This window comes from Rattus norvegicus, chromosome 4 (genome assembly GCF_021556685.1).
Source record: "Rattus norvegicus strain SHRSP/BbbUtx chromosome 4, alternate assembly SHRSP_T2T, whole genome shotgun sequence".
Classification (NCBI taxonomy): Eukaryota; Metazoa; Chordata; class Mammalia; order Rodentia; family Muridae; genus Rattus; species Rattus norvegicus.
Window position 1 is genome coordinate 102019258 of NC_141537.1, and position 23816 is coordinate 102043073.

The 23816-nt window shown below is 38.8% G+C and overlaps 1 pseudogene; it reads right to left on the reverse strand.

Moving 5' to 3' along the window:
- Positions 1 to 19808: 19808 nt before the first annotated feature.
- On the reverse strand, positions 19809 to 20277 carry LOC148006291 (immunoglobulin kappa variable 1-39 pseudogene; annotated as a pseudogene).
- Between the last annotated feature and the right edge of the window lie 3539 nt (positions 20278 to 23816).

The window sequence follows — 23816 nt, forward strand, 5'->3', positions numbered from 1 at the left end:
TTTCTCCTCAGAGACACAGCCAGAATAAGGCAAATACATAGGTGAATGCCAGCAGCAAACCACTGAACTGAGAACAGGACCCCCATTGAAGGATTCAGGGAAAGGATTGAAAAAACTTGAAGGAGATTGAGACCCCATATGAGGAACAATGACAACCAACCAGAGCTTCCAGGGACTAAGCCCATAGACTATACATGGACTGACCCTGGGCTCCAACTGCATATGTAGAAATGAGTGGCCTAGTAAGGGCACCAGTGGAAGGGGAAGCCCTTGGTCCTGCCAAGACTGAACCCCCAGTGAACGCGATTGTTGTGGGGAGGGCAGTAATGTGGGGAGGATGGGGAGGGGAACACCCATATAGAAGGGGAAGGGGAGGGGCTAAGGGGATGTTGGCATAGAAACCGGGAAAGGAAATAACCATTGAAATATAAATAAGAAATACCCAATTTAATAAAGATGCAGGGGAAAAAAGATATTCAAAATAAGGTCTTAATGCTAGTTATACACACAAAAGAGAATATGGATAGATATAAAAGCATTTAAAAAGTTAAACGAAAATTTAATAAACACACACATACCATTAAATTAAGCAACAAAATGAAGCTCAAGAGATTAATGAAAAATATTATGTGGTTAAAAACCTTCAACAATAAATTATGCTGAGATAAATTTCTGCTGATCCAGAGGCAATATGATACCTATTACACCTAGAAGTCCAGATATTTGTGGCACTTGAGGTGTTGCCAATATGAGTATATTGCATGCAGCAATAAACTCCCAAATCCTCAGCCTCCACTCCACTGATCTTGAGTGTGAAATTTGTTTCTGTTGCAATGCCACTGAACTTTCAGGGACTCCTGATTCCTGGTTAGACACCCAATAAATTAGGAGCTGTGGAGACTGGCCTGGCCTCTGTAGGAAACAATTCAGATAGGTGTTTCCATCAGCATCGGAGAGGCTCTGAGTTGACCTATAAAAGATGGAAGATGATTGTCCAATGATAGACTAAAGCAGTTGTGGCATCCCAGCCTCTTACTTCTACTTCCCTGTGGAGAGTGTTTCATGGCTTATATCACATGGGTAGGGGAAGTCACTATGCTCTTGGCAGTAATAAGTTCCAGTGCCTTCAAACTTGATGCTGCCGCTGCTGAGAGTAAAATGCATCACAGACCAACTGCCACTAAACCTCCATGAGACACTATCTTCCAGGATGGATGCCAAAAAAAAAATAGGGACTATCCTTGATTTCTTTCATAGTTTGTTTGTTCTTCATATATAGGAAATTGACTGAATTTTGTGCATTAATTTTCCACCCTGCTACTTTGCTGAAAGTGTTTATTGGCTGCAGAATTTCCCTGGATTGAGTTTTTAGGTTGTTGTTTTTTTTTTTTTTTCTTAAATAAAATCATGCTGTACGCCAATAGTTTGACTTCTTCCTTTTTTATTTGGATCCTTTTGATCTCCTTTGTCTTATTGTTATAGCTAATACTTCAAGTATTACATCTAATAAATATGAAGATGGTGGGTATCCCTTTACTTGTTTCTGATTTTAGTGGAAATACCTCCAGTTGATGCCCATTCAAGTTGCTGTTTGTAGATTGTTGTCTTTTTGCAGGGGAACACAGGCACAAGATAAGGCAAGGCCTGTGATTGGGCAGTCAAAAGGTAAGGCAGGGACAGAGTTTTTGCAAGGTGGGGGAGAGGAGGAAGAGGAAAGGAACCAAGATTGAGGCAGAGAAGACAACCCAGATCCTTGTGGCCTTAAATGGCCACAAGTAGTTATGAATATTTCGTGAGGAATGACTCTTTATAGGACAATTTGTCTTATTTAGGTGAGCAGATTATATCATTATCAATTGGTTGTGAGTTTACTGTGTACATGTTTTGTGGAGTTTGCATCTACTGATATAATTCTGATTGCTAATTTCCAAGCTTAATGAATTTTGATTTTAATGGCTTATACTTAAAGTTCTGACTATAACCATTAAGGTTCAGGTTCTGGGAATATGAGGAGAGTCACCAGTAAGAGGTGAACTCTGAATGGATCTGGCATGGCAGCGACAGGTCTCGGGAACTAGATGATAGAGTTGTAAGAAGGCAGGTGCTGCTTGACTCAAATACTAGTGTGTGGCAGCATGGGATGGAGATTGGGAGCTTAGCACGTGGGATGCTGTGTTGACTGAGATGAAAATACCCCAAAAATGTCATGTCGCACACCAGTGCCAGCACTACCGATGTTGGTTGTGCAGGGCCATTATTTTGTACTGCTTATTATATACTCCTATTCTTGTGTTGAGGTACATATCTTGTATCCATAGTCTGCCTAAGACTTTTATTATAAAGGGATGTTGGTGTTTCTCAAAGGCTTTCTCTGCATCTAATGAGATGATCATATGGTTTTTCTCTACCAGTCAGTTTATGTGTAGATTATATTTATTGATTTACATTTGTTGAACATTTACATTATACATGAAGCTTACATGATCATCGTGGATGAACTTTTTGATGTGTTTTTGGATTTAGTTAACAAATATTTTATTGAGAATTTTTGAATCTATATTCATAAGGGAAATTGGCCTGAAATTATATTTTTTTGGATTGTTGTTTGGTTGACTATGCGGGATAATTATGGCCTTAAAAAAGGAGAATGTAATATTCCTTCAGCTTCTATTTCAGAATTGATTCGAGCAATATTATCACTAACTCTTCTTTGAATTTCTGGTAGTGTTGCATTAAGAATCTATCTGACCCTGGGCTCTACGCTCTCTATATCTAATCTGTCTGTCTGTGTGTCTGTCTTTTAAGTTGTGAGACTTGATTACTGCTCCTATAATTCACTTTATTTCACATCTGTTTAAATTGCTTATCTGATGTTTTAACAATATCTCAAATATTCGCATTTAGCAGTAAAAATGAAGGAGCCAGATGCTGGAGTAAACACCTGCTATCTCAGAGAGCAAGAGAATGTACCCAGGTGACCTTTGTTCTCAAAGGTCAAAATGCCCAAAAGGAAAAATTTCCTTCTCCATACCATCTTAAAAACTCCTCAAACTGAGTGTTCCTCCCTTCTACTTCTTGTGTGTCTCTCTATCCACCTCCTGACTTACTATTTTTAATTTAGTTAAATTTATTTTTTATATATTCACTTTACAGTTTGCTCACTGCCACCTCCCAGTTACCCCTCCCATTATCATACCCAATCTTACACTCCCCTTCTTCTCTGAGGAAGTGGAGACACCCCAACACTTGGTATCCCCCTACTCTGGCACTACTGGTCTCTGGGAGGCCAGGTGCTTCCTCTCCTACTGAGACTAGAAAAGGCAGCCCAGATAGAAGAACATATCCCATGTATAAGGAACAAGTTTGGGATACCACATCCTGTGGCTTCCTCTTAAATCAATGTTTTATTTCTTTTTTTTTTTTTTTTTTTTGCTGAGTAAAGATTTTAATTTTTTTTTTATTATTAACTTGAGTATTTCTTATATACATTTCAAGTGTTATTCCCTTTCCCGGTTTCCGGACAAACATCCCCCTCCCCCCTCCCCTTCCTTATGGGTGTTCCCCTCCCAAACCTCCCCCCATTGCCACCCTCCCCGCATAGTCTAGTTCACTTGGGGTTCAGTCTTAGCAGGACCCAGGGCTTCCCCTTCCACTGGTGCTCTTACTAGGATATTCATTGCTACCTATGGGGACAGAGTCCAGGGTCAGTCCATGTATAGTCTTTAGGTAGTGGCTTAGTCCCTGGAAGCTCTGGTTGCTTGACATTGTTGTACTTTTGGGGTCTCGAGCACCTTCAAGCTCTTCCAGTTCTTTCTCTGATTCCTTCAACGGGGGACCTATTCTCAGTTCAGTGGTTTGCTGCTGGCATTCGCCTCTGTATTTGCTGTATTCTGGCTGTGTCTCTCAGGAGCGATCTACATCCGGCTCCTGTCGGTCTGCACTTCTTTGCTTCATCCATCTTGTCTAATTGGGTGGCTGTATATGTATGGGCCACCTGTGGGGCAGGCTCTGAATGGGTGTTCCTTCAGTCTCTGTTTTAATCTTTGCCTCTCCCTTCCCTGCCAAGGGTATTCTTTTTCCTCATTTAAAGAAGGAGTGAAGCATTCACATTTTGATCATCCGTCTTGAGTTTCCTTTGTTCTAGGGATCTAGGGTAATTCAAGCATTTGGGCTAATAGCCACTTATCAATGAGTGCATACCATGTATGTCTTTCTGTGAGTGGGTTAGCTCACTCAGGATGATATTTTCCAGTTCCAACCATTTGCCTACGAATTTCATAAACTCGTTGTTTTTGATAGCTGAGTAATATTCCATTGTGTAGATGTACCACATTTTCTGTATCCATTCCTCTGTTGAAGGGCATCTGGGTTCTTTCCAGTTTCTGGCTATTATAAATAAGGCTGCGATGAACAAAGTGGAGCACGTGTCTCTTTTATATGTTGAGGCATCTTTTGGGTATATGCCCAAGAGAGGTATGGCTGGATCCTCAGGCAGTTCAATGTCCAATTTTCTGAGGAACCTCCAGACTGATTTCCAGAATGGTTGTACCAGTCTGCAATCCCACCAACAATGGAGGAGTGTTCCTCTTTCTCCACATCCTCGCCAGCATCTGCTGTCACCTGAGTTTTTGATCTTAGCCATTCTCACTGGTGTGAGGTGAAATCTCAGGGTTGTTTTGATTTGCATTTTCCTTATGACTAAACATGTTGAACATTTCTTTAGGTGTTTCTCAGCCATTCGGCATTCCTCAGCTGTGAATTCTTTGTTTAGCTCTGAACCCCATTTTTTAATAGGGTTATTTGTTTCCCTGCGGTCTAACTTCTTGAGTTCTTTGTATATTTTGGATATAAGGCCTCTATCTGTTATAGGATTGGTAAAGATCTTTTCCCAATCTGTTGGTTGCCGTTTTGTCCTAACCACAGTGTCCTTTGCCTTACAGAAGCTTTGCAGTTTTATGAGATCCCATTTGTCGATTCTTGATCTTAGAGCATAAGCCATTGGTGTTTTGTTCAGGAAATTTTTTCCAGTGCCCATGTGTTCCAGATGCTTCCCTAGTTTTTCTTCTATTAGTTTGAGTGTGTCTGGTTTGATGTGGAGGTCCTTGATCCACTTGGACTTAAGCTTTGTACAGGGTGATAAGCATGGATCGATCTGCATTCTTCTACATGTTGCCCTCCAGTTGAACCAGCACCATTTGCTGAAAATGCTATCTTTTTTCCATTGGATGGTTTTGGCTCCTTTGTCAAAAATCAAGTGACCATAGGTGTGTGGGTTCATTTCTGGGTCTTCAATTCTATTCCATTGGTCTATCTGTCTGTCTATGTACCAATACCATGCAGTTTTTATCACTATTGCTCTGTAATACTGCTTGAGTTCAGGGATAGTGATTCCCCCTGAAGTCCTCTTATTGTTGAGGATAGCTTTAGCTATCCTGGGTTTTTTGTTATTCCAGATGAATTTGCAAATTGTTCTGTCTAACTCTTTGAAGAATTGGATTGGTATTTTGATGGGGATTGCATTGAATCTGTAGATTGCTTTTGGTAAAATGGCCATTTTTACTATATTAATCCTGCCAATCCATGAGCATGGGAGATCTTTCCATCTTCTGAGGTCTTCTTCAATTTCTTTCCTCAGTGTCTTGAAGTTCTTATTGTACAGATCTTTTACTTGCTTGGTTAAAGTCACACCGAGGTACTTTATATTATTTGATCTATTATGAAGGGTGTCGTTTCCCTAATTTCTTTCTCGGCTTGTTTCTCTTTTGTGTAGAGGAAGGCTACTGATTTATTTGAGTTAATTTTATACCCAGCCACTTTGCTGAAGTTGTTTATCAGCTTTAGTAGTTCTCTGGTGGAACTTTTGGGATCACTTAAATATACTATCATGTCGTCTGCAAATAGTGATATTTTGACCTCTTCTTTTCCGATCTGTATCCCCTCGATCTCCTTTTGTTGTCTGATTGCTCTGGCTAGAACTTCAAGAACTATATTGAATAAGTAGGGAGAGAGTGGGCAGCCTTGTCTAGTCCCTGATTTTAGTGGGATTGCTTCAAGTTTCTCTCCATTTAGTTTAATGTTAGCAACTGGTTTTCTGTATATGGCTTTTACTATGTTTAGGTATGGGCCTTGAATACCTATTCTTTCCAGGACTTTTATCATGAAGGGGTGTTGAATTTTGTCAAATGCTTTCTCAGCATCTAATGAAATGATCATGTGGTTCTGTTCTTTCAGTTTGTTTATATGATGGATCACGTTGATGGTTTTCCTTATATTAAACCATCCCTGCATGCCTGGGATGAAGCCTACTTGATCATGGTGGATGATTGTTTTGATGTGCTCTTGAATTCGGTTTGCCAGAATTTTATTGAGTATTTTTGCGTCGATATTCATAAGGGAAATTGGTCTGAAGTTCTCTTTCTTTGTTGGGTCTTTGTGTGGTTTAGGTATAAGAGTAATTGTGGCTTCGTAGAAGGAATTCGGTAGGGCTCCATCTGTTTCAATTTTGTGGAATAGTTTGGATAATATTGGTATAAGGTCTTCTATGAAGGTTTGATAGAATTCTGCACTAAACCCGTCTGGACCTGGGCTCTTTTTGGTTGGGAGACCTTTAATGACTGCTTCTATTTCCTTAGGAGTTATGGGGTTGTTTAACTGGTTTATCTGTTCCTGATTTAACTTCGATACCTGGTATCTGTCTAGGAAATTGTCCATTTCCTGAAGATTTTCAAGTTTTGTTGAATATAGGTTTTTATAGTAAGATCTGATGATTTTTTGAATTTCCTCTGAATCTGTAGTTATGTCTCCCTTTTCATTTTTGATTTTGTTAATTTGGACGTACTCTCTGTGTCCTCTCGTTAGTCTGGCTAAGGGTTTATCTATCTTGTTGATTTTCTCAAAGAACCAACTTTTGGTTCTGTTGATTCTTTCTATGGTCCTTTTTGTTTCTACTTGGTTGATTTCAGCTCTGAGTTTGATTATTTCCTGCCTTCTACTCCTCCTGGGTGTATTTGCTTCTTTTTGTTCTAGAGCTTTTAGGTGTGCTGTCAAGCTGCTGACATATGCTCTTTCCTGTTTCTTTCTGCAGGCACTCAGCGCTATGAGTTTTCCTCTTAGCACAGCTTTCATTGTGTCCCATAAGTTTGGGTATGTTGTACCTTCATTTTCATTAAATTCTAAAAAGTTTTTAATTTCTTTCTTTATTGCTTCCTTGACCAGGTTATCATTGAGTAGAGCATTGTTCAATTTCCAAGTATATGTGGGCATTCTTCCCTTACTGTTATTGAAGACCAGTTTTAGGCCGTGGTGGTCTGATAGCACGCATGGGATTATTTCTATCTTTCTGTACCTGTTGAGGCCCGATTTTTGACCAATTATATGGTCAATTTTGGAGAAAGTACCATGAGGAGCTGAGAAGAAGGTATATCCTTTTGCTTTAGGATAGAATGTTCTATAAATATCCGTTAAGTCCATTTGGCTCATGACTTCTCTTAGTCTGTCTACATCTCTGTTTAATTTCTGTTTCCATGATCTGTCCATTGATGAGAGTGGGGTGTTGAAATCTCCCACTATTATTGTGTGAGGTGCAATGTGTGTTTTGAGCTTTAGTAAGGTTTCTTTTACATATGTAGGTGCCCTTGTATTTGGGGCATAGATATTTAGGATTGAGAGTTCATCTTGGTGGATTTTTCCTTTGATGAATATGAAGTGTCCTTCCTTATCTTTTTTGATGACTTTTAGTTGAAAATTGATTTTATTTGATATTAGAATGGCTACTCCAGCTTGCTTCTTCTGACCATTTGCTTGGAAAGTTGTTTTCCAGCCTTTCACTCTGAGGTAATGTCTGTCTTTGTCTCTGAGGTGTGTTTCCTGTAGGCAGCAGAATGCAGGGTCCTCGTTGCGTATCCAGTTTGTTAATCTATGTCTTTTTATTGGGGAGTTGAGGCCATTGATATTGAGAGATATTAAGGAATAGTGATTATTGCTTCCCGTTATATTCATATTTGGAAGTGAGGTTATGTTTGTGTGCTTTCATTCTCTTTGTTTTGTTGCCAAGATGATTAGTTTCTTGCTTCTAGGGTATAGCTTGCCTCCTTATGTTGGGCTTTACCCTTTATTATCCTTTGTAGTGCTGGACTTGTAGAAAGATATTGTGTAAATTTGGTTTTGTCATGGAATATCTTGGTTTCTCCATCTATGTTAATTGAGAGTTTTGCAGGATACAGTAACCTGGGCTGGCATTTGTGTTCTCTTAGGGTCTGTATGACATCTGTCCAGGATCTTCTGGCCTTCATAGTTTCTGGCGAAAAGTCTGGTGTGATTCTGATAGGTCTGCCTTTATATGTTACTTGACCTTTTTCCCTTACTGCTTTTAATATTCTTTCTTTATTTTGTGCGTTTGGTGTTTTGACAATTATGTGACGGGAGGTGTTTCTTTTCTGGTCCAATCTATTTGGAGTTCTGTAGGCTTCTTGTATGTCTATGGGTATCTCTTTTTTTAGGTTAGGGAAGTTTTCTTCTATGATTTTGTTGAAGATATTTACTGGTCCTTTGAGCTGGGAGTCTTCACTCTCTTCTATACCTATTATCCTTAGGTTTGATCTTCTCATTGAGTCCTGGATTTCCTGTATGTTTTGGACCAGTAGCTTTTTCCGCTTTACATTATCTTTGACAGATGAGTCAATGATTTCTATGGAATCTTCTGCTCCCGAGATTCTCTCTTCCATCTCTTGAATTCTGTTGGTGAAGCTTGTATCTACAGCTCCTTGTCTTTTCTTTTGATTTTCTATGTCCAGGGTTGTTTCCATGTGTTCTTTCTTGATTGCTTCTATTTCCATTTTTAATTCCTTCAACTGTTTGATTGTGTTTTCCTGGAATTCTTTCAGGGATTTTTGCGATTCCTCTCTGTAGGCTTCTACTTGTTCTCTAAGGGAGTTCTTTATGTCTTTCTCGAAGTCCTCCAGCATCATGATCAAATATGATTTTGAAACTAGGTCTTGCTTTTCTGGTGTGTTTGGATATTCCGTGTTTGCTTTGGTGGGAGAATTGGGCTCCGATGATGCCATGTAGTCTTGGTTTCTGTTGCTTGGGTTCCTGTGCTTGCCTCTCGCCATCAGATTATCTCTAGTGTTACTTTGTTCTGCTATTTCTGACAGTGGCTAGACTGTCCTATAACCTGTGTGTCAGGAGTGCTGTAGACCTGTTTTCCTGTTTTCTTTCAGCCAGTTATGGGGACAGAGTGTTCTGCTTTCGGGCGTGTAGTTTTTCCTCTCTACAGGTCTTCAGCTGTTCCTGTGGGCCTGTCTCTTGAGTTCACCAGGCAGGTTTCTTGCAGGGGAAAAATTGGTCCTACCTGTGGTTCCAAGGCTCAAGTTTGCTCGTGGGCTACTGCCTAAGTCCTCTCCGCTGTGGCAGCGACCGGGAAAATCTGTGCCGCTCCTTCCGGGAGCCTCCGTGCACCAGGGTTTCAGATGACGTTTGGTGTTTTCCTCTGGCGCCTGGATGTGCACAGAGTGCAGTCTCTTCTGGTTTCCCTGGCGTGTCCGCCTCTCTGAAGGTTCAGCTCTCCCTCCCACGGGATTTGGGTGCAGAGAACTGTTTATCCGGTCTGTTTCCTTCAGGTTCCGGCAGTGTCTCAGGCGCAGGGGTCCTGCCGCTCCCGGGCCCTCCCCTACGGGAACCCAGAGGCCTTATACAGTTGCCTCTTGGGCCAGGGATGTGGGCAGGGGTGGGCATTGTTGGTGGTCTCCTCCGCTCTGCAGCCTCAGGAGTGCCCACCTGATCAGGCGGTGGGGTCTCTCTCCCACGGGGTTTGGGAGCAGAGAGCTGCTGCGGTCCGGGATCCGCCGGTGTGGGACTTCCAATGTTTTATTTCTATGTTCACTTCATATCAACTGTTTCCTGCTCTGCCTCTTGGTCTTTGGTTCACATTTTTTAATTCTATTTACAATAAACAGAAAGCTCTTGGATGTAATGAGGGCTGAGCCATACCAAAACTGAAAAGTGGATTTTCCAGTAAGTAACAGATCACAGTGTTATCAAATATCCTGGAACAATGTGACTTGAAACTTTGGTAGGTCACATATATCAATAAATGCATTCATTTCCTTTTAGATATTCTAGCTTTTATTTTTCTCATGAAATTCTTAGGCAAATGGATGGAACGAGAAAATATCCTGAGTAAGGTAACTCAATCACAAAAGAACACAAATGGTATGCACTCACTGATAAGTAGACATTGGCCCAAAAGTGGGGAATACCTAAGATACAAGTTACAGATCATAGTAGGCTCAAGAAGAAGGAAAACCAAAGTGTGGATGCTTCAGTCCTTCCTAGAAGGGGATACAAAATACTCACAGGAGAAAATATAGAGACAAAAAGTGAAGGAGAGATGGAAGGAACGGCCATCCAGAGACTCCCCACCTGGAGATCCAACCCATATAAAGTCATGGAGATCCTGAAGCTTTGGATCTGCAGAATTTCACATGCTCCATTAGTTCATAAATGATGTAGATATTGGGGTGGGCCAACTTAAAGCCCTGAATCTGGGCCTGGGTAGTAGGTAAGTTGATCACATTGCCAATACCCCTGCATTCTCACCACTGCAATATCTCCAGCACTGCACTGGATACCTCACCCAAGGCTGCAGCTGGCAAGGGGCAGGACCAACACTCATATTCTCATGCCCTGCAGCCTGTATCCAGGCCAGAACTAGCTATTTTATGTTGCCCAGGTGAGGTTCAGGGTCTGCTTTTCTGAGTGCTGTAGTCATTGAGGTGGTCGGGGTGGGGAGCTCTGCACAGTCTCAGAAGACAGCCCAAATCAAGGCTGTCCCCATGGTCTTCAGTACTAATATAGGTCTGGGACACTGACACTGACCCCTGAAGCTGCAAGGCCAAGCACTCTAACATGGACAGCAGTAGCAGCATAAGCTAGGACTCCACCATGGCCTCAGGAGCAAGGCAGGCCACCTATAACAGGTCAATTTTCTACACCCTCAGTTCTCCATTTCTGCCTCTTTTCACAATTACTCCAACTGTTCAGTACCTCTTTATCTCCCATCTGTTTACCACACACATGCACATCTTGGCAGCTCCCACTCTGTGGAGAGCACAAAGCAGGTAGACCTCTACCTTTTTTTTCTTCCTAATACCAAGTGTCATGTTTGTAGACAGGCCACTGGGTGCCCCTCCTCTGCACACATTCTGTGGGCATGGCTGCAACCTTGGAGGCAAAGATACTCAGAGACCTGGCAACAGCCATGCCAAAGTTTGGGCTGATGGGGTATATGCAAAATAGCATAATCTTTTTCAATTTAAAACATTTCAAAATACTTTTTCTAATGTGGAGTAGGAAATAAAGAACTGGCCTAACAGACTGGGATCTGGAGTCTTCTACCTCTCACATCTATGTGGGGCTGTGAGTGCTTCACTTTTAGATTTGCAGGATTACAAATGGATGTTAGAAAAGCAGATTAAGCAGCAGCCATCTTGCTTTTGCTTTATGCTGGTGTTTGAGATCCCTCCTGGATGCAGATTTCACAGCAGCATCAGTCATCAAATCTTAGACAAACATCATGCTATGATCTGGATAGGCGGGAAATGCACAACTGTCAAGAAAGAAGGTACCATATTCCCTGTATCCATTCCTCTGTTGAAGACACCTGGGTTATTTCCAGCTTCTGGGTATTATAAATAAGACTGCTATGAATAGAATGGAGCATGTGGCCTTACTATATGTTGGCGCATCTTTTGGGTATGTGCCCATACATTTGCACAATGGAGTACTACACAGCTATTAAAATGAAATTTGCAGGCAAATTGAAGGAGCAGAAAATATTATCCTGAGTGAGGTAAAACAGATGGTATTTACTCAGTGATAAGTAGATATTAGGCAAAAAGCTTGGAATACACAAGATACAATGCACAGATCATGAAGCTCAACAAGAAAGATCAAAGTGTGGCTGCTTAGTCCTACTTATAAAGGGGAAGTATGGGGAGGGGAAGAATTGTGAGGGAGAGAGGAGTGGGAGGGAAATAGGGTCAAGACCAGGCATAGGGGTAAATAGATAGCGTAGGGGGAAGTACAGAGAAGGTCAGAAAATTTAACTGAGCTATGTAATGATGGGCAGTGGGTAATTGGATGTAGTCACTAGAACGTCCTAGATGCCAGAGAAACAAGAGGTTCCCAGAACCCAACAGGGATGAGATGAACTGAAATACCAATTGAAGGGGAGAGATAACCAGTAGAGACCATATCCACAGGTTAGGCACAGGCACTGGTTGAGGCATAGGGCTACCTAACCGTCCCAAACATATTAACACAGAGTTGCAACTATCTAAAGGAAGGGCAGAGACTGAAGGAGATTACCCCACTTAGGGATCCATCCATCTGCAAACACCAAACTTAGACACTATCATCGTTATGATGCCATGAAGTACTTGCTGACAAGAGCCTGGAACAGTTTTCCCCTGAGACGGTCTACCAACTTCTGATAAATACATATGTGAAGGTTCTCAGCCAGTCATTTTACTGAGCACAGGGACCCTAAGGCAAGAGTTAGAGGAAGAAATGAAGAAGCTAAAGGGTTTTACAAGTCCATTGGTAGAATAACAATATCAACCGACAAGACCCCAGAACTCCCAGGGACTAGATCACCAACCCAAGAATATACATGGAGGAACCCATGGCTACAACTGCATATGTAGCAGAGAATTGCCTTATGTGGCATCAATGAGAAAATAGGCCCTTGATACTGGGCTTGATGCCACAGTGTAGGGGAATGCTAGAGTAGTGAAGTAGGTGTGGGTGGGTGGGTGGGGAAGCACTCTCATAGAATCAAGGGAATGAGAAATGAGATAAGGGGTTTGCAGAGGGGAAATCAGGAAGAGGGACAACATTTGAAATGCAAATAAATAAAATAACCAATTAAAAAATTAATCAATATTTAAAAAGAAAGTAAGAAGGTAGTACTTAGAACAGGTACTGCTGATAACAGAAGCCTCAGAGATGAGATGTCCTAAAAAATTGGCTATGAACAATATACCTGATAGTTGAACATGATTTAAGATGATGATGAAACAGTTATTTTAACAGTCCCAAGTTCCATGATTCCCTTCTCACAAGACCTTTGCAATTACTGGTCATGCAGAAGCCAAACCAGTCACAGAAATGCTTCTGGAATATTAAGTCAACTTGGTGCTTTCATCTTAAAGAGACTTATGAATTTAGCTGAAAGTCCCCATGACAAATATTGACTAGTAAAGCACAAATGCCAGAAGACTTTGATGAAGATAATAATATTCCTGATAGTGTAGAAAATGTTGATGAACATCAAAAATGGAGCTAACTAAAATCCACTGGTTTTATATCTATCCTCTTCCTTTACCTAGTAGAAATAAAACAAATATTAAAAGTAAGAACACAAAAGTGGGTTGAAGTAAAGAGCAGAGAGTCCATTGAAAGGACATTTCAATGTGTAGTGGCTCATTCCTGAAAACATCCAGGGTTTGACTTAACACCTGCTATGTGCAAAATGGTCCTATCTAAATTGCCATCTGTCTGGATTCTCTGCTACCTCATGAAGAGTTCTAAAGATACTAATTTTCTGCACTTGTGGCACAATAGTCTCTTTCATTTTCTCATCACTTCCTTAATGGGTAAAACATTGTTTTCCATGCTAGACATTTTTCTGTTTTTCATTCAACTGTTCAAAAACTGTTACTCCAAATAATGCAGACTCCAAGTAACTCTGTTAGACTAAGAACTTTCAACATACAAAAACAATTAAATTCATACCTGTTGTGCCGGTTCATTGTTCATAAACACCAGAAAACACCCAGGAACCAACTCTGATATAATCACACTAGTGTCTTTTATTTATAAGCTTGAACCCAGGCCACACTATCCTCACTAACACAGCAGATGGGAGGGTGAGTCCCCAAGTTCTCAGCAGGGCAAGGCTTTATAGGAAATAACAAGCAGGCGAGCGAATTTATCCTGGCAAGCATCTTGTATTACTATTGTAAGCCTACAGGTGAGTGCTCTGAAACAAAACCAGGAAAAATCATAAATGTTCTGAAAGTACATCTGAAACAATCAGACTAATCTTTGGTTGACTCTTGTTAGGAAATAGCTATGGAGTAACTCTGGGGTATGTGCCAAGGACAAACCATTGGGCCCATCCTGTTACTTCAGTGTAGCCTGGGTTCAGTTATCAGTCAAGTTTCTCTTAAAATGAATGCTTGTTTCAAGACGGGGTAGGTTTGGTTTCTCACACACAGTTGTTATACTTCTATCCTCTTTCTTTCTAGATTTCCTGACAATGTCTAAAGTGGAACCTTGAAGTAGACTGCTTTTAATGAGAAAAGCTGGAATAATTCAAAAAAGTGTGATATTTTGGCTGGTGATTTGGCAGTAGATGAATCAAAGAGGTATTCTATTGGTGGAAACTTTCAGCCAATGTTTGAAGTGGAAACATATGTTCTTTGGAAAGTCACTTGTGTCAGATGTTGTGTGCTGTGCCAGACATGTCAAGGAGTGTTTTCCTAAAGTGGACACAGGTAAAAGGATGTTTCACTAATGTAGATACATGAGGAAATATTTCATTGAATCAGAAACAGGTGAAAGGATGTTTCGCAAAAACAAACACGTGAAAGGATACATAATAAAGAATTTTTCACTAAAGACATACATATATTGTTTCATCTTACATTGTGTTGCTGAGCTCCATTTGCAGCGATGCCATATAAAGAAACTTGAAAGAACTTCTTGTGAGGTTCCTGCAGCTTTGTGTGGCTTCTTGCTGCTTCCTCAGACATGAAGGGATTGCCAGAGGGATGTCAACTGGCACAAAGACTCACATGGAGTTTTGCTAATACAGACTCACATGGTAAGATAGGAAACTTGGGAGTGAGTATAAATAGGACTCAATGGACAATAGCAGAAGGCTTGCAATATGGTTCATAGTTGCCCTGACTATTGAACATCTAAAACAAATCACAACCATCCATCGATATCTTGCATTTATCTTCCACATATTTTGAAATTCAGATATATTTCTAAATTAGGTATTCAGACTATAATTTCAAGGGGAAACCTGCATAAATACTAATTAAATAAATTTCTAATTTTTCAATCAATATTTTTATACACTAGCTGCTTTAAATAACATTTTCATTTTTTAAAAGAACTTCATAATTTAGAACTGTGTTTACACCATTATGAGCATTCCCCACTTCCAACATATTCATGTTCCCCACTCTTTTTCAAGTGACTTACTTTGAATTACATAATTATTATTGTTTTACACACACACAGACACACACACACACGCACGTGCACACACACACATACAGTAACACACACTAATGAGTCCATTTAGTGTTGGTCTTATGTATATATGTTTAAGGCTCACTACTTGGAATTTAATAGCCAACATACAGACTTATCCTTAGAAAAGCTTGATTCTCTCACTCTCAGAAAAATTACCAGTAGCTCTTCAACAAGTGCTGGAGCTTTGTGAAATTTTTCCTATTGATTTGATATACCTACTAGTATTGACTTTTGTTAGTCTTGTTGTCTATACTGTTGATCACATGACTTTGTGACTTTAATAATGCAAATTATAGGAAAACAGCAAATAAGACTAAAACTTGTGGTAGACATCTACAAGTATTCATGTACAATAGCATCTAAAATGGAGACCAAGCAAAGGTAATTATAGGTGACTATGAAGGACACAACGTACATACAAAAAATATAGTGAAGCTATTCTTCATGGTTCAATTCTGTTATGTTAAGATTTTTTTATTTTTGTAAGTCTATAAAAATACAACTGATATTCAAAGTATAGAATTCTAGACAGAGTACCACAGCTGCATAATGCCTATGACAACTGTAGATCTGTGAGATGAACCGATATATGGAACAATGTCCTTGAAGCCCTCCATTATTGATGTTATTATTATGGTTAGAATTATGATTAGGTTCATGGAAAATCCCCAGCCAGCTGCAGAAGACTAATAAAAATCTGGTGGTGATATGTAAAGTTGTGACTTTGCTGAGAAATACACCTGACATCAAGATACCCAATGTGATACCTATAATCTCTCTGAAAAACCAACATTTTGTTGACATCAGCTGGCCACACGAGTATTGTGTCCTTGGCCTGTGTAAATGTTTCACACATCCCCCCTCCCTCTGTTACCCTGTTATGGTATAAATTAAGCCTTGGAAAAAGTAAAATTGTCGCCTTGATCAGACTCTTGTCTTGTCCTTCTTTGTGTCTCTTGTCCCCCATTTTGTTCCAGGTATCCTCAGCGTCGTTGTTGACAAGCCGAGATTGGATGTGTTTGAGTGACTACCTTAAACTTGATTGTTTAGTTTGTGAGTTTATTAACATTGATTTACATATTAAGATAAGAATATATTAAAGGGCTGTTTATTTTCTTACTAATGGGAAAAGACATCTGTTTCAATGTCATCTTCTTCGAGTTGCAAATGTGAAAAGAGGATGGTCCGACAATAAATTTGCTTTATAGAATGTGATATGTATGAAGAATCTTCAAATCCTATGTGAGGTCAATTATGTCTAGTTTCGTACAACCAAGTTGGCTAAGGTTCTATGTAACTTAGAAGCTTATAGACAATAGGCCTCAAAACTTATCCTTATTGATTGCATTTATGAATACTGATGCCAGTGTAGTAAGTAGATTGAGTGTATTGTCTTAAACCACCCTGCCAAAGGAAGTTTGTTTAAAAGGAGTAATTAATAACAACCATCCTTTCTTCTCCCCATCTGCCAAGCTTTGACAAGGAGAAAAATAACTCCAAGAAACTAATAAATAACAAAATATTCAAATGACCTACTTTATACATAATCTTAGGAGTTTTAATTTATTAAACAACAATTTAATATAAGCCAGTTTCTAGTACAAAAAAAGACAAGAATATAAGAAAATGGACAAAACATTAGCATTAATTTGCCTAGGTTATAAAGATGAGAATAAAGCAGACTGGCCCCACCTTTTTATAGCACTTTCAAGAGAAATCTCTTATAGTTAAAACCACTCTGTCCCTAGATCATGTTCTAAATACCTTGTATCTCTACCACAGGATTTGTTAAAGACATCCCATTTAGGAATGGGTACTTCAAAGCCTTTCATGTGTTCAAAACACATTTCCAAATGAGCAGAGTAACATCCTGGAAAGATTAAAAGATCTTACACAAAGATTCATTAGCTTCTCAGAAGTAATTCACAGACAGGAAGAACATGCTGACATGTACAAAAGTGCTTGGGAATAGAAGAAGTTAATAAACAACCAGTCAATATGTTCATTTTCGCAGGACAACACATATGCTGACACTTAACAGTCTTTAAACTGAGTCAGTTTCAGCTGGTGAATATATATAATCACAAGTCGTGAGTTCTTATGTTTCTAACCTTTGCATACCAGCATTTTGGTTATCAAGTGTATCTGGCAGTTGTCATTTGCATGCATTAATTCCTATGCACTATTTCTTACTACGCATTTGTATATAGAGTATACATGCCTCTGTGTGTGTACGTGTGTGTGCGTGTGTGTGCTTGTGTGTGCTTGTGCGTGTGTGAGTGTGTGTGTGTGTGTGTTTTCTACCTTGGATTTGTGATTAATTACACATGAGTGTGATGGTATAGTTTGTTCTGTGTATTTTTGAATGTTTGAGTGGACGAGGAGTATCACAGGGATTGTAGATTTAAAGTCATATTGTCAGTTTGTGTAATACATTGTAATTTCAAGCACAATGCAAGAGCATTTTTTCTCTGTTCCCTATGCCATTATGTCGTACTGCACAACTTTTAATATTTTGATTATTTTTCGATGTTCTTGTCTTAGGATTATGCTTGTTGTGATCCAACACCATGACCAAAAGCAGCTTGGAGAGAAAGGGGTTTATTTCCCTTACACTTCACTTTAAGGTAAGAAACAATCCATCACTGTGGAAAGTAAAAGCAATAACTTGGAGCCAGAAGAAAATGCAGAGGCATTGGATGGGTAAACTTACTGACTTGCTCCCCATGTCTTAGTCAGACTGATTTCTAATAGCGTTCAGGACCACCATAATAGTTAACAAAATGCTTTACAGTAATTCCTACAACAATGTCGTTTAGAGGCATTTTCTCAATTGAGGTTCTATCATTTCAAATGACTCTAGCTTGTGTCAAATTAACATAAAACAAGTCAACAGAGTTTTGTAAGTAAGTTGGTATGACTTGCCTTCTCCTTTATGTCATAAATGGCCATTTTGATAAGGTCAGCAAAATATGTTTTGTTGTAAAGAGGATGGGTCCATGTAGGTCCTGCAGTGTCACCATTACACCCTCTTTCTCTTCCTCTTCTCTGTTGACTGCACTCATCTCAGCATCATGCTCCTGCCTTTTCCTGCAACTGCTCACTCTGGTATATCTTTATGTTTGCTACAGTCATATCATATTCTTCAAATTCCTTCACAAAATAATTAACAATCATGGATTTATAGAGAACTAGCATTTTCATATATGAAAACTTTTGTCACAGAATGTCGTGTGAAATTCTGGTTCCTAGAAGATCTTTAATTCAATTGAATAATACTCTACATACAGCAATTTGTAAATATGGCATCATACTCCATAGATTTATTCTAAATAATTGACAATTTATTTAAATATATGGGTTTGTCCTAGAAAGGTGGCTCAGCCTTTAAGATTACCACCACAACCCAAACTGTAAATGTTTAGAATTTTTGCTGTCAGGTTTTTGTTGATTTCAGTCTTTAGAATAAAACACATGCGGCGATTAGTGCCTGTTGCACTGATGGATTACTCTTGAGTCTAAGAAGCTTCTCAATTGTTCATGCATAATTGATTCCCATTTCTTCAATCTGTAACTTTGCATTTTAAGTCCTCTGCCTTTTCACATCTTCTAAATATATAATAGAATAGCTTTACTAAGGCCACTTTAAATTGCAATAAAATCTTCATATAATCTGTTAGAAGTATTTGATCCACACATGGACATTATCATTCCAATGGTACAGATATATTCTCACATTCAAATAAAACAAAGCTAATGTAAGAACTGTGCAACAATACTGAACTGAAACTCATTTTAGCTTTTCATATCCAGGGTGCTGAAAGTACTAATACTTTAAGATTATTGTGAATTTTATATAACACGTTATCATATTTCAGTATATAGATTAAATATGTTTCATTCAGTAGTATATTTGGCTCTAAGGTTATTTGTACTAGTAGAAAAATCATGAAAGTTTGCTCAAGGAAGGTGAAACTATTAATTGCTACATTTCTCTGGGGTGAGGGCTCCAGAGTGAAGGAGCCCATATTTGCAATGGGAGATGCCTCTAGCTTTAAGGGTAGCACCAGGAAATCTTGTTTTTAGAATTGACTTTCTGACCAATATACCCCAGAATTATAATATTGTAGTATTGACTCTATTTCCTTGTATTAATACAATCACAAGGGGCTGGGGATTTAGCTCAGTGGTAGAGCGCTTACCTAGGAAGCACAAGGCCCTGGGTTCGGTCCCCAGCTCTGAAAAAAAGAACTAAAAAAAAATCACAATATTTGGTCTGCTGAGGGGACTCTCCTATGTTAGTTATAACTTTAAAGCCATAACATAATAAAGGGCAGCTTCCCTCAGATTTACTCAAACCTCACAATGACCTTCAGATCCTCTTTGCATCTGATGAACATTTTAGGCAACTGATCACACTGTCTGGTGCAGGTGTCCCAAATACCAGCCCATATGTGTAGTTTTTGTTAAGATCTCTGTCACTGTGGAGGGTAACTGTAACATTGTTGACAGAAGTAAGTTGCAGCATCTTCAGGCTGAATGCCAGTGATAGTGAGAGAGTACTCTGTCCCAGAACCACTGTCACTGAACCTTGATGGGACACCAGAGAGTAAGTTGGATGCATAATACATCAGAAACTTGGGACTTTGTCCTTGTTTCTGTTGGTACCAGCCTAAATATCTACTAATGTCTTGACTGGCCCGGCAAGTGATGGTGACCTTGTCCCCTATAAAGGCAGACAAAGAAACTGGGTTCTGAGTCATGTGGATGTCACATTGAGCACCTGAAATCAGAAATATAAATAAGGATAAACAGAGACTTAATGATGTAATTAAGAATTCTCTAAGGACTCAGGCAATATTGACTGTATTGAGATAAATGGGGCTGTTGTGACTTACCTGAGAGCCAGAGCATCAGGAGACCTAGGAGTTGAGTGAGAACTCTCATGTCTACACTGTATCCTGATTGCAGCTGACTATAGCACAGGATTTTATGAGCCTATTAAGTCCTCTGGGAACAGGGCTTCACTGTGGACATATGCAAATCCATAAACTGTCAATTTTATGCATATATGCATGGCTGGCTTGCCTGAGTAACTAAGTAGAGGCTGCTGCCCATAGGTATCTCAGACCAGATTTTGCTACAGAGAGCATTATTAGTCTCTGAAAAATACATGGCAACATAATTTTAAACTCCTGTGAATATAGAGGCCTATGGTATGTAAATGGTTAAAAGGTTACAACTATTGCTTTCTGACAAGTGATAGGACCAATATATCAAAATCCCAGAATTTGTAGAAAGTTTCACTGGCTTTTTAGGATTAATAATGGTGAGTATTATCTAGCAGAGGGATTTTCTATGTAGATATTGAAGACATTAACATGATAAATTATCAGGATCACCAAACAGAATTGGTTTCAGAGATAAGAGGAAGTGGTAAAATGCTATCATACACAAAAAGTAGAGGGTGTGGTTCGTATGGGCAGGTGGATATGGAAATCCATTACTGTCTGGTTATTTGTCAACTTCAAGTAATCTTGCTGTTCTCTGTCTCAGAAAGCTTTGCTTTCACGTTCCTGTGTACCACCATTGGGTATATGTTCCTCTACATCTAGAATACCAACTCCATTCATTACTCCAGGTTGCTTGTATTATTGCCTGTCCTGGTTCACTGTTTTAACATAAACTAATTCCTTTGTAGTCAAATGTTCTCCCTAGACCAACTGTACCCTTAAATTAACGTGTTCACTAAAAATGTGTTATTCCATCAGGACATCTTATCCAGTTCCTAAGAGAATATGTTTTTACTGTGAAAAAGACACAACTATTACAAAAGGTTAAGTGAAAACTACACAGAAATATCAAATTATAACATTCTCCATGGAAACTTAGTATGAAAAAGAGATTTAGGTATAGCTAAGAGACATTTTCAATAAATATTGAAAGAACTTGGTAAAGATCACCTAGTTGTTTCATTTGCCACCAGACACAGAACAGAGTCACCTGAGGAAATTGCAAGTAGGGTACTGCCTTGATCAGATTGGGTTGTCTGTATATTTTAATAAAATTTTTGATTATTAATTGATATAGATGGGTATGCCCCACGGTAGTAAATTTTGTCCCTAAACAGATTGGCCTGGAGTTTATAGGAAAAGTAGGTGATCAAACCAGTAAACTCCATTCCTTTGTGGTTTCTGCTTCAAGGCCCTGCCTTGAATTCATGCCTAAACTCCCCTCAATAACAAACTGAATCTGTGAAACAAACAAACAAACAAACAAAAAACCCTTTCCCTAACCCAAGTTGTAATTATCATGATGTTCATCACAGCTATTATAAAGCAAACTGGGACTGGGACAGTGTTCCTATATGATCTCCCACTTCTTTTCCTAGGGAAGTTTCTTCAAAGAGCCTATGAAATCACAGGCAGAGAGGAAAAGCAGAATATCCAGGTATTCTGCTACTGAACTGGGGATCAGTTACACAGTTTTCTTAAATGTGAATCAAACAGGAGTTTGAAAACACACTAGAGAAATAGATTGAGTACACAGTTTCAAACAGTTTCATGAAATATTATTTGGCTTCAAGTTCAGGCAAAAATTCAGTATCTGAAGACAAGAGGTCCTTTTCAAAAAAGACTATGTCCTCATTCTAAAGCATTTACAGAGTATCTTAAGCATCCGTCCTTGGTTTCTGGTCTATATATGGGACAGAAAAACAATAGTCTTCTGTTTAAGGATTTAGGAGGAGTTCTAATTTTAGGCTGGGATGTAAGACGATCACAAATTATATATGAACCAAAGAGCAAATTCACAACCAGTCCAAACTATTTCATAAGAAATGTTTTTTTAAATGTTTTATGATAGCCTCATATTTATGTATATGTTGTCAAATCATAGAATATATACATTGAGTGAAATAAGGACATTATCAATGTATTATATCTCCATCTTTTACTCTGTTTTCAATATGTATTTGAGATTGGATGATGTATTGGTTTCTAAGTACATACCAAAGAGACTTCATATAACACTACATTGGAAAATAATATACTGGTTCATATAAATCATCTTTGGTATTTCTCTAGAGTTAAGGTTTTTTTTTAAATAAACTCTCAAGTACTCTAGATTTCCCTACGATAAAACACAAATTATCATATCTTCTCCTAGTTGTAATATGTAAGATATTCGTAGATGCCTAGTTCTGATTGAAACAGATATTTAACTGTAATTTCATATCTAATCTCACCTGAGAGTTCATTAATTATTGGTAATAATAATTTATCTCACAGCATATGTGAAGGTATAGGGGAGACAATATATACTATATCTGCTATCTTTGTTATACTGCTCTGCATGAGAGTTTTCCAAAACTATTATTGGTTTTGACTGATGCAGGACAATTCTGAGATTGACAACAATATAAGCTACATACACTTTACATCAAAGCTAGATTCTGTGTCGACACACACATGCACACACACAGGGGCACACAGCACTAAGTTCAAGATTTTCCCCTCTAACTGATATTTACTGCTTTAAAATAGAAACTTCACTTTGGAAGGTAGCATTTATAACCCTCAGAGAGATAAGAATAGCAGGCTGATTGAACAGAGGATATGATATAAAGTGAACCTTCCCCATTGACTACCCAGTACCCTGGAGTCATCTCTAAAATTGCACACCTACAAGTAATGAAAAGTAGATGAAACAAGTTGCATTTACACATAAATTCTTTCTCCTTCATACACACACACACACACACACATACACACACACACATAATCATACTATTTAACAGAAGAGGCTAAGATCTGGGTTAGGATGGGTTAGAGGGGGGGGGGAAGAGTAGGAAAATGGTCTGATTATATGTTTTATTAATCTATTACCTTTCAAAATTAAACAGGTAGCTGGGACAGTGGATATAAAGAAAATGTAGAAAGAGGATGTCTTCTGAGATGCAGTGCTTTGGTTTATGGTGGAGAAAGCCTTTACATACTCTAAGAAGATAATTTTAGAAAGAAGTATAGGGCTGAGAGAAGGTGGAAATGAGATTGCTGAATGAAAACAGAATAACTGCTCTATTGAGACAAATACCGGACTAATGCCTGGAGATGACAAGTCTCTGATAGCAAAACTAAGATTGATATAAAGTCAATGAAAGCCTATGGGACAGTGGTGACAGCTTTTTTTCATATTTCCACTGAATGTTTTAATGTATTTTGTGTCTGACACAGAATGATATCAAAGAAGTGGTAGTGATATTCATTTTTGTTATAACAGATCTATTAACTCCATTATCTTGTGCTCATGAGAAATCAAACACCCAATGCTATGAAGACCTGAACTCTTTCAACAATACCAGTTCCATATAGTGATCTGGAGTGTAGAAAATACTGAGTAAAAAGTAAGTAACAATAATAGAAAAGAAAAATCTAAGATTGCTATATCAATAATTACTGATGCTAAAACTAAGAGCTACTTTGATG